The sequence below is a fragment of the Phalacrocorax carbo genome, chromosome 6 (assembly GCF_963921805.1).
Source record: "Phalacrocorax carbo chromosome 6, bPhaCar2.1, whole genome shotgun sequence".
Classification (NCBI taxonomy): domain Eukaryota; kingdom Metazoa; phylum Chordata; class Aves; order Suliformes; family Phalacrocoracidae; genus Phalacrocorax; species Phalacrocorax carbo.
Window position 1 is genome coordinate 53,388,624 of NC_087518.1, and position 15,812 is coordinate 53,404,435.

The window sequence follows — 15,812 nt, forward strand, 5'->3', positions numbered from 1 at the left end:
ATATGGTGGATTGCTCCTTACCAGTGGATGCAGCAACATGGTGCGTCTTATGGCATCTTATCTCAGGAATTGGAGCTGGGTAAACAATGGGAAAAATACGGTATTGGATTCCCTTCATGGAACAACCTCTACCACAGCTCACTTTCCTGTGACCATTAGTACATCCAGATGGATGCTTTTGAAGGAGACCTTTTTCTGTTGTAAATACAACAATGCAGACTGTCAAGTAAACGATCCCCTTTACACCGAACTGTTTGCCAGGCTGCTCTTACCTCAGCATCTTGGGCTGCTGGGGCACTTCTGGAGCGAGCTGGCTGAACCACGGCTGGGAGGATAAGGCGTCCGGCCACGTGCTCCTGCTGCTGCCTTTGCACCAGTCTGGCATTTGAGCGCACTGTGAGTTGACTGACCCTGCAGAAATGGCAAAAAATGTGAGTGCAGCGAAAGCGGGAGCAGCTGTTTACAGGCATAATGAGTCCAATCGCTCTATGTTGCGGTGCCAGAAATTTTGCAAGGGCGAAGCAAAGAGGGCATGGCGGGGAAGTGCAGCTGCAACGGCAAGGGCTATGAAACCTCCCTTGCTAAGGAGCTGTTAATTTTACTCAGCTGTTTTATGAACCAGTGCCCTTGATAGTAGGAGATCAGGCTGATTTGCAAGAACTATACTTGCCTGTCGTTATAGGATTCTTAAATACAACTCACAAATTCATTAACTCATTCCTTCTTCAGGCTTTTCCAAGCTTTGCTTGTTATTTAAACTAATTAGGTCACAATTTCTTTTTGTGAGGGCTGAAGAAGGTAGTGACTGTTGCAGGTTTTTTGCTGTTATTTGTTCTTCCCTGGTAAGTAGTAATCCATACTTTTTCTTGTTTTATTTCACTTTAATAGTGTCTCATCAATCAAAACAGTTTTGCAGTCTGACCCTTAGTGTAGTTGGTGCTCTGCTTTTATGTAGATAAATAAAATATACCATCTATGAACCACAGTTCCTGCCTCAGGTAACTTAAATGCTATGGCTGAGTACAAATTCTTATTAGCGGGCTTCCCTTCCTGAGACCGGAGCTAGGGAGCGCGCAGGAAGGACCCAGCCCTAGCAGGGCAGCAGAACACGGGTGTGAGCATTTCCAGCTCTGTTCTCCGCACTCCTTCCAGTACCAATAGAAAGGTCTTCCATTTCCCATCTAACTTTTTAAAAATTATTTTTTAAAAGAGAAAAATACCATAGGAAAAAGGTCCTATGCAGCTCTGGAGAAATATTGTAGTCTGACTTTTTTAGAAGTTCTGTGTTTAGAAGGAGTAGGCAGTGCAACTGAGGAATATATCTCTTGGTGGAAGCCTAGGGATCTGATCCGAGAGGCTGAAAATTATGCAAAACCTAAATCATTAGGTCTTAGTCCAATTTATTCATAAGAAGCAAGAAAACAAACAAGTTACAGGAAGAATTAATAACACAAAAATACCAAACGTCTAGTCAATCACAGCTGTTTGCCGTAATAGATCTGACCCTCCTTGTGTGGGGAAAAAGGCTTCCTGTGAACATTTCAGCAACTCCAAATGATGGTGCTCTAAGAACAAATCTGTTTACCTTACTTGTCGTTTTTTTTCTACTGCCTGCTGTAAACAAGATGACATCTGAAGTGACTGGACAATTGTTAAATATTAAAAATATCATTTCAAATACAATTTAGAAAAGATTGTTTAGGATAAATTAAAGAGTGACATGGATATCCTGAGGACTTTGTTTCTTAGCAACACATTCATGGAGTCTTTAAAAAAAAAAGCCCTGTGGTTGCTGGAATATAAACATGTGTCTATCTAGCTGTTTAATTTCAGCACCATGTTTGCAAAATAAATACTTGCTACAGAAGTTTGCAAAGATAAACGCATTTCACTTTTTTAAAAAAAAATCTACTGCCAGTAGTAGGTTGACAAGTTAAAATACTTGAGGCAAAAAATTGTTACCAGTAAAACATCACTACCAAGTAGGTACCATTCCCAGCAGAAGTTAGTGTCTGTAATTACTTCTTCTGAAGCCAGCGTAAGAAAAATACTTCATGTTCCATTATCAGTTATAAATTCAGATATTTGTAATCTGAGGCTATTTCTTCATTGGATTACATGTTTCAGTCCTATTTTTGCATCAGATGCACTGAAGGAAGAGCTGTGTGGAAGTGAGGGCTCCGGCAGGAGAACGTACGATAGTCCGTGCCAAAGCAGCCTGGTAGCCTAGAATGAAACTTTTGCAATATCACTTGGCCAAGCGATAAAGTCAGGATTCAAATTTTTGATTTTTATAGTCCCTGATGAGCAGTGACTTCTAGTAATTTCTAGGGTGTGTTACTTTTCATCTATTAAGTTCCCCAGGTGCCTAAAACACCATGTGCTATCCGCTGCTCCTTCTTGTCTATGTAACGCTGTCGTGAGAGGAAGATGAAGAAAGCAGAACTTTAATCCATTATTGTCTGAAGCAATTCAGACCACTTCGTAAAACAGTAAATTGACATCCATCATCTGCATTGAAGATATTCTGGTTTGCAAAACCCAGTGTGACTGACCCCTCAGCAGGGAAGGAGTGATTCTGCAATGCGTATCTGGAATGCTCACCCCCTCAACAGAAAACTGTGATGAGCCCTGGGGTCCAATTATTGCTTAAGTCATGACAACCAAGCCCGTTTGTGATTATGAGACCTTGAACTTGATGCATTCATTTGGTATGTAGGCGTGTGACCTCCTCTGTTGTTTTCCCTTTTCTTTCTCTGGTATTTTTCCACTGCAGCTGAGACAATATCTGAGGCCCTTGGCTGTTCCATCTTGGCTGTTACCAGCCCCTCTGTGGTGGGCAAGATTTCTCTTTCTATGGTGATAAGGTCCGGGAAGCTGTACCACCAAGTTTCAAAAGCACAAGGTAATACCCATCTTGAAAGCTTGCCTTGCTCTGAACAGGGGGTTGGATACGATGACCTCCAGGATCACTCCTAACCTAAATTATTTCATATTTCTTGCACAAATTCTCAGCCATATGTCCCACATCAGGCTTATCATCAGTAGAGCTTATTCTGTCATCTGTATTTGTGGCTGATGAAACAGGATTAGTGGCTGGATTTACTCTGTCAACAGATTTGTGCCTTCTGGCAAAATCTTTGGTGCACTGTATAAACTGCTGATGTTTGAAGTTCCTCGTAGTTGCCTGCTACTGTGGGAGATCAGCAGTGATCCCCTTTAATTTCAACTTTAAAGAATTCAAACCAAACACCCTTTTTGATTGCACCTCCTGGCTTTTAAAACTTAACAGAGCCCATTAAAACTTCATATTTATGATTTTATGTCATCTCCCAGAAGAGAAGGGGCGATTTTTAAGAGAATGTGGTGGCAATATAAAGTTTTATATGATGTAAAATAAAATAGCTCCTTCAGATTTATCTCCTCAAAATGCACCCACACGTTATATGCTTCTCTGCAAATACGCTTAACCAGGAGATAATTTTTACAGTCCATAGAATCAGAAACTTGCAGATTAACAGCACATGGAAAGGCAATGGTAAAAGTTTTTTGTGAAACAGTTGGAATAATTTTAAAAATTTTTATTCTCACTGAGAGCTTCAGAAAATAACTCTAAAAAGTTCCTCTGCCACTTTATTTAAGTCTAAGGTGTCTGAATCTGACAAGATATGAATAACACCTTCCTATTTGAGTGATCCTCTGCCTCCTGCTTTTACACAGACTTCGTACAAGGCCGCACCTTGTGCAAATGGCAAGGAGTCTTGGGAAGTGGAGACAATTACACAAGAAAGAAATGTACTAATTTTTAAAGTAAAACCATTGCATAAAAAAAAATTCTGAAATAAACTGTATAAGAGAAATCACCACTGTTCATTATCTGCTGCTTTCTGAAGAGTGCCAAGCCAAAGCATTACAGCAGCAGCTCAGGGGGATGCTTCATGGGTCGCACCAACATCTCCTCGGCACCTACACTTTGGGTGAGCCACCTATTGTGCGTGAGTAGGAACTACTGGCCAGAAGGAAGGATAGTGGTTTGGATGATTTAGCCTTCAAAGCTGAATAAGCTATTCACGTGTATGTAAGAAATGTTTATAGTTTTACACAGAAATACCACTGTTTTTACATATCTTTTCAGTAAGCTTCTCCTCCAAGAAAACATTCATCCACTTTAGTGAAAAACTATCATTCTTAGGCTGTGGTGTTTTATTGGTTCAGTACAACAGAACCAGTAAAGTGATTTTTAAAGTGTTTGCAATGTTTAATATTACATTTTATTTGGTATGCTTACTGTGAGTCTGTTCCTCTTGAATTCACTGGCAGAGTTCACATTGACTTTGATGGAACAGTTTTCATTCTAGAAGATTTGACAGAGCTACAGTGAATCATTCAGTGCTTGAAGATATACTGATATATTTTAAAATTACTTTCTTCTACCAAATAACTTGCAACTTGACAAAAGTGAATCCCACTAAGTATCACCTACTGCTTCATTTCACTCCCAAATAAATGCTCACATTTCACCGTGTTTGGCTGGTGTGTTTCTGTTCACTTCAGTGTCATCTTGGGAAGTAGTTTATTTCCCAAGAAATAATTTATATGCTTTCAGTGACCTGAAATTTTAAAACCTTTTTTTTCAGATATCTCTGTTTTGAAACTAAGGAAAAGCAGTTGTCAAATGGAAGTTAGCATCATTCGTCTATAAAAAGTAACTTTCATTTTAAAAACACTTCAGATCATCAAGCAGGGATCAAGTTTAATTACAAGCCACCTGTAATTAAGCAGGGGTGATTCTTCCAACTTGCAGACTTCTTCTTTACTAAGAACTTTCCAACTCACTGTAACTAATTTAAGGGGATGATATTTTGATAAAAGGAAATGAATTATTGTAATACTGATACCCAACGATGGAATATCACCTACTATGTCATTAAACTATACGTTCACTTTTGGTCAGCAGTTTGTGCTGTAAATAGTCCTACTAGTGCTAAAACGTCAGTAGTTCATGAAAATGGACTGAGTTTAGGGTGGTAACGTGTAGAAAAAATAACATTCTGAGTCAAAGCCCTGTTAAGGTTATATATGAGTGCCAGTGGCTCCTGCCAGTGTAGTAATTAGTGTTGTACAGTCATGCATACTGCTACACTTTGCTTAGTTCATTTCGCTTTCTCAGCTATGAAAATTAGAAATCCCACTTTAATTTCAGAGCTATGGAGTGAGTAAGAGAGGACTCAGCTCTTGGTGTATGTGTCTGTGCACCACATATTCTCCATAGAAATACAGAATTACAGTCATCTCGCAGTGTAAATATTCAACAGTGAAATATAATAAAGCAATAATTTTAAATTAGAAGTTGGTGATGATATTAAAAGTTGTTATTTACATGCGTTTTTTATTTTCTTCCATTGAAAAGGCTTGGGAAATGTAAATAAATAAAATCAAGAATTATGTTAGACTATATGTGTCTCAGTCTGATCTCAGTGCTAGTGTGAGGCTTGGATCTTGGATATTTCAGTTATAAGTGAGATCACAAAATGTCTGGAAAAACCCTGGATGACAAAACCAAGTCAGTGTTAACTTCATAAAAGGTAAAAATCTCAAGGGTGATGTTGTCTGGTATACTTATTTTCAGTGAAATTATGCAAAGAACAGACGGGGAAAGTTACAGGTGTAGCCTTCTTGGATTTCAAAAAAGCTTTTGACTGAGTCCAGTACCATGGCCTGAATGGATAAGCTTAGTCCGTATCTCCATATCTTAACCCATATCTCCAAACAAGGGAAAAAATTGGCTCGAGGCAAGGAAAAGTGAATCAAGTGGGTTAAATGGCAATGTCATACACATGCCAGCAGAGTCACTCTTTGTGATCGTGCTCTCGCTGGGAGACAAGACTATGCGGCAACGCTTCCCTGTCTGTTCTATACTGCAGGTCGCTCCAGAGAGATCCCAGAGAAGTCCCACTTGTCATCGCTCTTCACGTTCTGGGCGATGCTCCGGTGGTTGGGAAGCGATGCTTCAGCAGCGGCAGTGACTGGCTTGTGGAAGCCCTACGGAGCGGGGACGTTGTTGAGCCCAGCTGGCATGATGTGCAGGCGTCCTCGAGAGGCTGGGTGGCACGGCCGAAAGCCCTGCAAGCCTCCAGTGTCAGCAGACCCACTACACAGTTTCCAAGGTAGGTGAAATCTAGTATTTATACTCTTGCCAGTGCAAGAAAGGTAGGTTTGAATCTAGGATGGTGAGATGAATATGGATTCTTTTCATTGTGAAAAACAGAAGAAAACAGTCCTGTGGTAGATTATTTTTTAAATAATAAAACATTTCACCTGAAATACAGTGCTGTGAGAACACGCTACCCAGAGGGCAGCTCCAATAAGACGCTCTTCTTGGGACCCTTGTTCCTCGGGGAGATTGGGGTCACCTCAGAGCAGTAACTAATTATGAATTTTCCCACTTACCTGAGGCCTTATTAGCTATGTGCAGTCAGAGCAAGGAAATCTCTCAAACAAGGTTGCCTGTTCGCAGGAGCAGAACAGGAATTCCTCATTTTCTTGAGACACTTGGTGTTCCTGCCCTGGGTGACTTAATAAAATCAACCTGCAACATGGTCAGTAACTCCATGCCAAGGGGTTCACCTAGTATGTAGCAGTCTCAGAGAGAGGAGAGGAGACAGAAGTAAGAAGTCTAAACAAATTCAAGAAACATTAGCGTTCCCTGTGGAAAGCAGTATTGCTACTTCTGTGAATTGGAAAAGAAATCAAAGCAGGGCTGAGTGATTTTTGCTGGTATTTCTGCTACCCAATATGGGAGAAACTTTGTTTTTCCTTTCATTTGGTATGAAAGTGGGACTCATTTCTGAGGAGACCCAAGGTTCAGGTTCTATAAATCTCAATAGAGTAACAGTGCCCCTTCAAATTCAGATTTATTAAATTCAAATGGTGCCCACATTGAGACTGAAAGAATTATTTCTATTCACATGGAAAACCAGCTTAATCTGTAATCCTAGACTGGTACAGAAGAAACTATTAGGAAAACAAGCCAATAGAGAGAGGAAAAGCTACCCCTAGCACTTTAATCAGCACTCTTACCGCCAAACTCTCTTGTAATTTCTATTTTTCAATCTTTCCTCTAGTTTTTCTGCCTCTTTCTTCTCCTTTCTGATTGCTTTGTATTTTCAGCGTTCGTGGTGGGGATTTATGGTAGGAATAACGACGTCTTACAATTCGGGTACACTTTTATATCACAGCTCCTTCCCCCAGCTGTCCATCTCTACTGCTTATCTTCAGGACTACAAAATACTCATCTCCTCCACTGTTTTGTACATTAGCAGTTAGCAGCAAAATCAATGTATAATATCTTTCAAAATTACAAGTGATGCAAAAAGGCTGAGTTCCAACAGAATGAACAGCGAACAGCTGTCAGTGAAATGCACGTGGCAGAGGACAGTATAACACAATACACCGTGTTCTTAGTGCTGCCAATTCAGAGTTGCCGTCCTCTCAGCCTGGGAGCTGTGCAAATCAATGAGTATCAGGACAGGCGTTGTAACTGTACCTTTCGGAGAAAACTTCTGTTTGGCGGGCACGTGCTGAGCAGAATTAACTCTCTGCTGGGGGGACACAAACAGCACCTGCAGCCCCCATTCCCTCAACCATCAGGGTCTGCTTGGCCAAGGGAGTCAGGCCAGCTTTGTTGTGTCTTACCTGCTTTCTCTGCAAGGAACAACAGTGAGAACACGAGGGGGATTTAGGACTGAGCTACTGATTTAATGACTTTGATGTGCTGTTCTTCCTCCCCCCACTCCCCCAATACAAACATTTCTTACTGCTTGTGAAGAAAATAAGAAATTATAGTGGTTACTCTCTAAAAGTTGATTCTCCAATGTCTTTTCAAATTGCCATAATCTCTACTACCAGTTTAGCGCAGCTCGTTCCGATTTGAGGATGAGTTATTCTTACTGTGAGCTGTAGTGAATGATTCCACTGCTACTAAGCAGTGATGACTCATGTTGCAGCTTTTCATGAGTGCAATGTGTCTGCTAGTCCTACTCTAATGCCTCAAGTAAAAATGACAGTCCTGCCACATGGCCTGCCCAAGATAAAAATAGATGTGTGAGCAGCGTTAAAACAATGACGCTTAGTAGAGTCACTTGTGCTGAAGACAGTATGTTCAACTTCTGCCATCAAGAGGAAAGGAGAACAAGGGTGAATTCTTCAACTTGCATGAGAGGAACTCATCCGTCCTAGGTGGGGCTCCGTTCCAGCTGTGGTCATGAGCAAAGTTTCTACTTATCTGGGGAAGATGAATAAGTAGCTCCCTCCCCCATTCCCTTAGATATATGTATTTATGCAAAACTTGTTCACTGTTAGCTAATAACTCCATATGTGTGAGGCAATATTTGTGAAGCAACATGCCACTATTTAACAAACTATTTACCAAAGCAATGCGGTGGTTGCAGGAAAAATGCTGTCACGGTGCACAGGCTTTTCTGGCTGTTTCTTCCACTTTTCTGCCTGTTTCTTTGCATGCCATTAAAAATATACATTTTCAGTTTGACACTCTTCCCCTTTGTTTGACTCTGCCCAGTTTTTTTGATTGGTTATAAATCTGTTTATATTTAATGTAATTTTTGAAATTTAAAAATTCCCTATAGCCACAAAGGCTTGACAAATATTTATCAAAATCTTTGCAGTTACTCTAAATTTATTAATATGTCAACAAAATCCCTGATATGATAAAGGACTAGCCTGACAAATATCTTCCTGAGACATCATGACAAAACAGAACTAACTACTTGGTACTTTAAAAATATCCAAGGCTATAAATTAGCCCATCAGAACCCAACAAAGAAACACAGATGCCTCCTTCAGTGTCAAAACTAGATGTTGTTGTTATGCCAACATCTAGAGCTTCCAGCCAGCTTTGTTCCTCCAGACTGCATATCTTTCCAATTTATTCAAAACTCTTTGCGTGATAAAGTTTTTATCCATCTAGTTAAAAGTGTTATAGCACTCTAAGCAGTAGGAAAGAGCTGGGATTGTGGAGTGGTAGAAAAAGTAAGACAGAATGAAGACTTTTTAGGGAGCCTTAAGAGAATTTGAAAAATAATGAACATTTTTATTGAAAACCAGAGTCTGGTTGTTTTTGAAATATTAGTAATGGGCATAAATTGCTGTTCAGTCACAAATGACTAGTACATAATAAATTTCTGTTTTCACTAGAAGCTGAAAAAGTTTAATTCGTTACTGTTTCTAATGGCCATATAACCTCTTCATTACATCACTGTAGCACTCGGGGTGAAATGCCAAGTGCAGGACATTCCCTAACTTTATTTTCTTCCTTGTTAATATCTGGGGATTCTCCACGGATGTAGAATGAGACAGAGATCAGAAGGCACTAATGAGAATTCCCCTGAATCATTTCATTTTGCTAACACCTAGTTCTCATTTATTTGTATTATATTTTAATAGAAAAAAAGTTTCCTGAAATAACCTGAAACGTGTGATAAAGATTTGTGTGAAGTCCGACTTCCCATTACACATCAGAAGTCAAAAATGGCTTAAATACAGCTTATTTTATTTTTCCACTTACTGTTTGCTGTGGAAGCTCATGTGCTGTCCTCTGTGCTGGTGCCATGATTTTTTTTTTTTTTTCATGTGTAAAGAAATGGGACTTTTTATTCTCTTGAACATTCAGGAAGCCATGGAGATCTTTTTAAATGGTGACCACCTCAGCTTAATGTCATTATTCTTGGTGAGAAGATAAAGGGATCTGCTTTCGGTTATGTGCCAGTAAACACACTTATGCCAATCCAAGTGTTTAGACTAACAAACAAGTTTAATGATACAGCAGTAAAAATAGACAAAGAGGTTGACATGGTTTTCATTTTTTAAATATGATTCAAGCTCAGCCACCAAAAGCCCTATGAACTTTTATAGCTAAAATGCAAATACGTCAGAGAATGGCGGGCTGTATTTTTAAGGCCCTGAAGGCCAGATAACTTCTTTAACATCCAACTTCCATCAAAGCAAGCTAGCCTCCTTGTTACCATCACAAGCTGTAGCAATTGTGTGCTACACAGTAAGTTTCTCTGGTGAATAGAGAAATATTTCTCATGCCTTGAATGTAAAACTGTTTAATATATTTAAGAGCTGTATCTCCATTGCTTAATTTGTGGTTTCTTGGGAGGGAGAGCCCAGTTTGTGTAACAGAGGTTTATAAAAGTTCAGAGTCCAAATTATGAGAACCATAAGGAGTGAGAAAAGAATACCTTATCTGGATATCCTTAGCAAAATACTGTGTAATTGCTGCCGGCAACGTACGTACACCTCAGCCACAACTGTGCTTTCTAAAGCAATGACTTGTGCTTTTTTTATCTGCTTTGAAACAATTAGTTGAAGGCAAAAAATTACTTCAGTTGAGCAAGTACAATAAAGATAGGTATGTAGATAGGTATTGATATGCTTTTAAATTGCAATTAAAACAAGGGAAGCATGATTAAATCTGCAGAAAGATTCAGTCTTGGATTTGATTCTGTTCTCACAATGATGGAAGTAAAAAGCATTTAACGGACAAAGAAAACCACTCCAAACAATTCAAGGATATGCCAACACTTCATGCTCCAGCGTGCAGTGGAGTGATACCATATCTAACTTCAAATAATGTAGCAGGAGTACCAGAAACAGTGTCAGTGCAGAGTGGCGCTTTGCAAGGCATGCATGCATGTTGTAATGTAATTTAAGAAATGGCCTTGCATCCATTCAGGAAATTGCCTCACAATAAATGCACATGGTTCAAATGAACATGGAGGAAATAAGTATACAGTGAAATTGGCCAATTTGGTTCTATATTCGAGTGGAATTAAAATGCTAGTTATATGTAATCACACATCAAATTCATATCACACAAATGATACAAAATGATATTACTTAGTAATTTAATAATTGCAAGAGAGATAGTATTTGCTTGCAAGTCCTTTTCACGTAATCTAATACAGACCTCTTGTATGACTGTGTTATGTGGGGCAGGAATTTAGATCATCTTCCTAGCGCAAATGGCTGAAGAAACCTGCCTGCCTTTGGTTATTAGTTTGCTATGAATATGATACCGTAGTATAACGTTGAATGCCCAGCCTGGAAGGAAAAGGCAAGCAGAAGTACAGATCATGAAATAGCGGCAGCCAGCCTTGCTGAGCAGATGCATATATTTTATCTTGAGATCAGGCAGGAAATAAGACACCATGGGACGGGTCAGCACAACTGAATCGGGATCCATAGCATCTGAGGCAGATCTCAAAACTGTCAGGTGGGGTAACAGCCATTCAAGCCGGTGCCATGAGCAGCTGCACGGATCAGATTCATACAATGCGGTCTCAGACCTGAAATAACTTTGCGGCCTATGTGCGATGTTCACAGCCTCCTATCCCATCCCTCTCCTGCTCCCTGTATGGCACAGGAGGGCAGGTGAGTTGCGCAATGGCCGGCCCCTTTTCTCTTCTAATGAATTCTGTGTCCTTGAATCCTCACAAGGGGTGTTCATTGCCTATATCCGTGTTTGTGAAGATGTGGTGGCCTTGTCTATGGGACCATCTGTGAGGCTCTATGAGGATTCAAAAGTATGACCGGTTGCTTCTGCTGAAGTTTGAAACATTAACCTTTTGCTTAAAAATGTCATGTTGGATGACTTCCTGAAGAAAGTCTTTTAGTGAAAAATTCAACTGAAGCAGTTCAGCTGCCTGTGGAGATGGGACTGGGGAATGATATATTATTTGGCTCACAGCCGGTGGGAAAACTAGCTAAGGATTGTTTTGCAGTGCGTATGTACATGCAGTGTAAACTTTGGCTGCAAAGGGACCATTAATTTAGGCATCTCCTGATTTCTGAGTGCTTAACTTTGAAACCTTCATATCTTTAATGAAGATTTTTATTAGCTGCATATGAGATAGAGAAGCTTGCCATCATAAAAACTTTGATTAATATGAAATCCCATCAGAAATAAATTAAGAAGGTGTTCACCAGCCAGAAGGTAGACGGTCTTTCTTTGGGCTATGTCCATTCTGAATGTCTTTGGAATTGCAAGACATTCGTGCCTTTGAAGGGAATGGTATATGAAGTTCCCGTGAAAGGGACAGGCTGTGGGAGAAAGCACGAAGGTGCTGTGTGGGAAACGAGGTGGTGTGGAGCACAGGTTGAAGTGCTGCACACAGGTTGTTCTGGTCCTTGGAGCCTGAGCTTTCAGGCTGTGGTGTAAAAATACCTTTTCTTAGAACACTGAGCTGGCAGCTAGCAGGAGAGCCTCCATCATGAGTTCCTCTACTGATGCAGTTGCAATGAAGAAGTAAGCTGCTTTCTGTCTTTTAGGATAAAATAATTTTAAGTCAAAAGTATGATTTGTTTTTTGGAAATAAAACTTATTTTTGAGCACAAAAGACTAGGAAAGCCTCATAAAACTAACGGTTTTGTTACAGAGGAAATATTTATTAGCTTTTAAAAATGTGTTTTCCTGATTCCTCCATTTCCTACTTCTACAGAATTCAAGTTTACTAAGATTATATCTATAGAAAAAATTAATACATAGAAATCCTTATTTTTAGTAACAATATTGTTTCAAACTAAAAAAACCCGTAACTTTATCTGCTTTCACATAAGATACTGCTAGTCTCGTAGCTGCTAACAATAAACTAATCCTATCTGTTTAAGTATTTGTGGATGTTCATATTTTTATGACAGAAATGTATGCTTGCTTGGGATCATACATTAAATAATAATAACAAATATACAATGTGAAAACATAACAGCAATATTGAAGTAGTGAAGGAGTCTATTTAAACATTATTTTTCTGCTAGAGGTATGTCTGTACATAAACGGATATTTAGGTACACACAGAGATATATGTATAACACAGCATAAAGGCTTTAATTTATAAGAATTAAAGAAAGCTCTAAGCCTTGTACTTCCCTTTATAATTATTAAAATGGCTGGTATATCAAGAGAAGGAACAAATTCTATGTGCAACAATTAATTATGTGAAAATAATCTATGTAAATAGAATAGCTCTATTTGACATAAAAGTCACACTGGTGCTTTTATTGGTGCAGAGGGAAGAACAAAGCATTTCTATCCTCTGTAAAAAGGATCATTATTTTAATCATTTTAACCTGACGTATTATTATCCTCATCTGAAATATTTTTATTACTTATGTTGTAAGTTCATCTTGGAAGGTTGTTTTAACTCTGCACTGGTTTCAATTTACCTAATTCATTAACTGTGTGCAACATTGACCATCATATTACTTAGCTAATAATTAGGAAACCACATGGGGAAGTGGGATACTTTACACTTGTTACTACCACACTAAAATCATTTCCCATAGTGTTGCAAGGCATTAAAGTGTTCTAAGTCAGTTTAAAAACACAGGAAAATATAATAATATGTTTATTCTTCACTGCACTCCAATCTTTATTATTTTGTTATTGGTATTTCTAAATGAAGTTGTTTATTTTCCGTTTTGCTGTTTGCCACCAGAATTAAAAAAAAAAAAAGAACCTTAAAATGCTGCAGCTGAAAACACCAAGCCTTTGTCTAATTGGAATTTTGATTTGCTTTGAATCATTGCATCTAATTGTGTAATTCCTTCAGATAAATGTTCTTTTACAGGTAAGCCCATATACAAATAACTTGCACTAGAGCTGTGTTTGAATGTGTGTTGCCTATTTTTGAGATAAGAGGGATCATGATTTCAACTGTTTTTTTCCTGGAAAAGATTTTATTAACATGATTGCTTTTTCTTTTCTTTCTGAATCTATATTTTCTGGTTGGATAAATTTCTAGCTACCTCAAATCAGATGGCACTGTTTTGCTACCAAGGTTGTGAGAGGTGGCTTCAGACCGTAGGACCAACTAGCAGGGTACTGCTGTGTCCCCCTCTCTGCTGCGGGGTCCCAAAGGACCTTGAAGGGGGATTCACCTGCCAAGGTCAGAGCTTGCACAGCCCATCCCGCCTGTAAGCACAGGTGCTTTCCACAGCAGGAAGAAGAGAAAAGGGACTTTTCTTCTGCCTAATCTTTAGATCTTCTTCTAGCTAATCTTTAGAAGATTGATGCTTCCATCTTTATCCAGACTTTTGAGCAGAGTTATTATTCTAAAATGCAGTGGGAGAAAAGACGGAGCTGCCTTCAAGCTAGGCAGTATTTACTATATTAGCCTGTAATTGTTAAATTGTTGAGAGCTGCCTTTCAGATATGGAGGACCTAGAACTCATGCTGTGCTTTGTTTGAGAGCCTTCCGACTTTATTCCTCCGCCTTTCTGAAGGGCACCCATATCACCAGGAAAAATGTTCACTCTGCTCAGACAGAGAAGGGAATGAAGATGGGTTTCCATTACCTTAGGTGAATGTTGTGCTATGGAGGTGCTTGTGTAATTGAATATAGGCTGAGTGAAGAAGCAGCCCTTCCTTGAAGTTGTATCAAGAGAGTTGAAGCAGCCACTGATACCTGCATGGCGTTTGACCCTGTATGCCTGTATTAGGCACAGTATATAAAACTGCAGAGGGACATGGGTAGAAAAATGCCTGAGTTTTGAAACTTGATCAGCTTCATCCATCAGTTGGAGGCCAAAGAGATCTTTCTACCAAAGGTGAGATGATTCTGCATGCCCCTGGGGTAATGAGGTGCTTGTGAAGTGAAGGGTTTTTCAGCATTGAGACATTGGATTTATATGACAGAAATCCATTTTTGGCTCTCTATGTAGTCCTTCAGGAGAATCCTGAAAGTCCTTTCCCCTCTGTGAGGACAAATATGAAAATTTCTGAGAGCAGATAGATGCAATTCTTGGCCAGGATTGCACACTGCCTAGCAACAGAAAGCAGAGGTGCATAAAACTATGGGCAAATACCACTGTATTTCCGAGCTGCACCATGAAGTTCATGGGCCATACTGATGCTACACAGGCCAGGATTCAGTCTCTGTCCATAGGGCAGAGTAAAATGCTTCTCCAAACTGTGCCAGTACTCTGCAGAGAGCCTATGTGCTGGGTTTCCTTCCTGTCCTGCTCCAATAAAATGATCCCTGCTTCCATACTCTTTACCCTGTGGAAAAGAGCTTTGAACTTCAGTTGCTGCTCTTCTTTCCCTCTGCATGTACCTGGGGCTTTTGGGGCTTGTTGTATAATCAAGGGCATCAGACAGGATACTTTGCATCAGACACTTTTGCTTATATGGGGAGCTAGGTAATTTTTCTTAGTGTTATACTGAAAAATGTATTACAAAGTACATTCCTTCAATGTACTTCATGTTGCGACTGAAATTAGTTTATGCTCATAAAGGTATAGGATTATTAATGATTTTCGATAGTACCTTTATAAGAATTTCTAAAATTATAAGACTCAATGTTATTTAAAGGATATAGTCAGGTTTATTAACACATAAAGTTCTCCTGAGTGAGAAAGTAGGGGTGAAATTCCTGCGAGCTAGACATTAACTGAGCTGTATTTAGTAATGGACTTGTCATACTAATAATTACTTTTCTTTCATCAATGTCAGAACTTTGTTTATGAAACCTGAAGGATTTTGTATAAAGATATGAGTAAGCACAGAAAAAAATTACTTAGTGCCTACATTTATGAGAGATGATATTTTCTGGTTGAACAATTTTACTTACTATATATTTGTTATAGCTTTCATCCACTAATGGCTTAGACCATTTTCCCTTTCAAATTCTACATCACAAGACTATAATAAGTGGATTATCTCCTTAGATTTATTTGACCTAGATGGCAATAATTTTGCTATGTCTGTTTGCTTTGGGTTTTTGTCTTTTAGG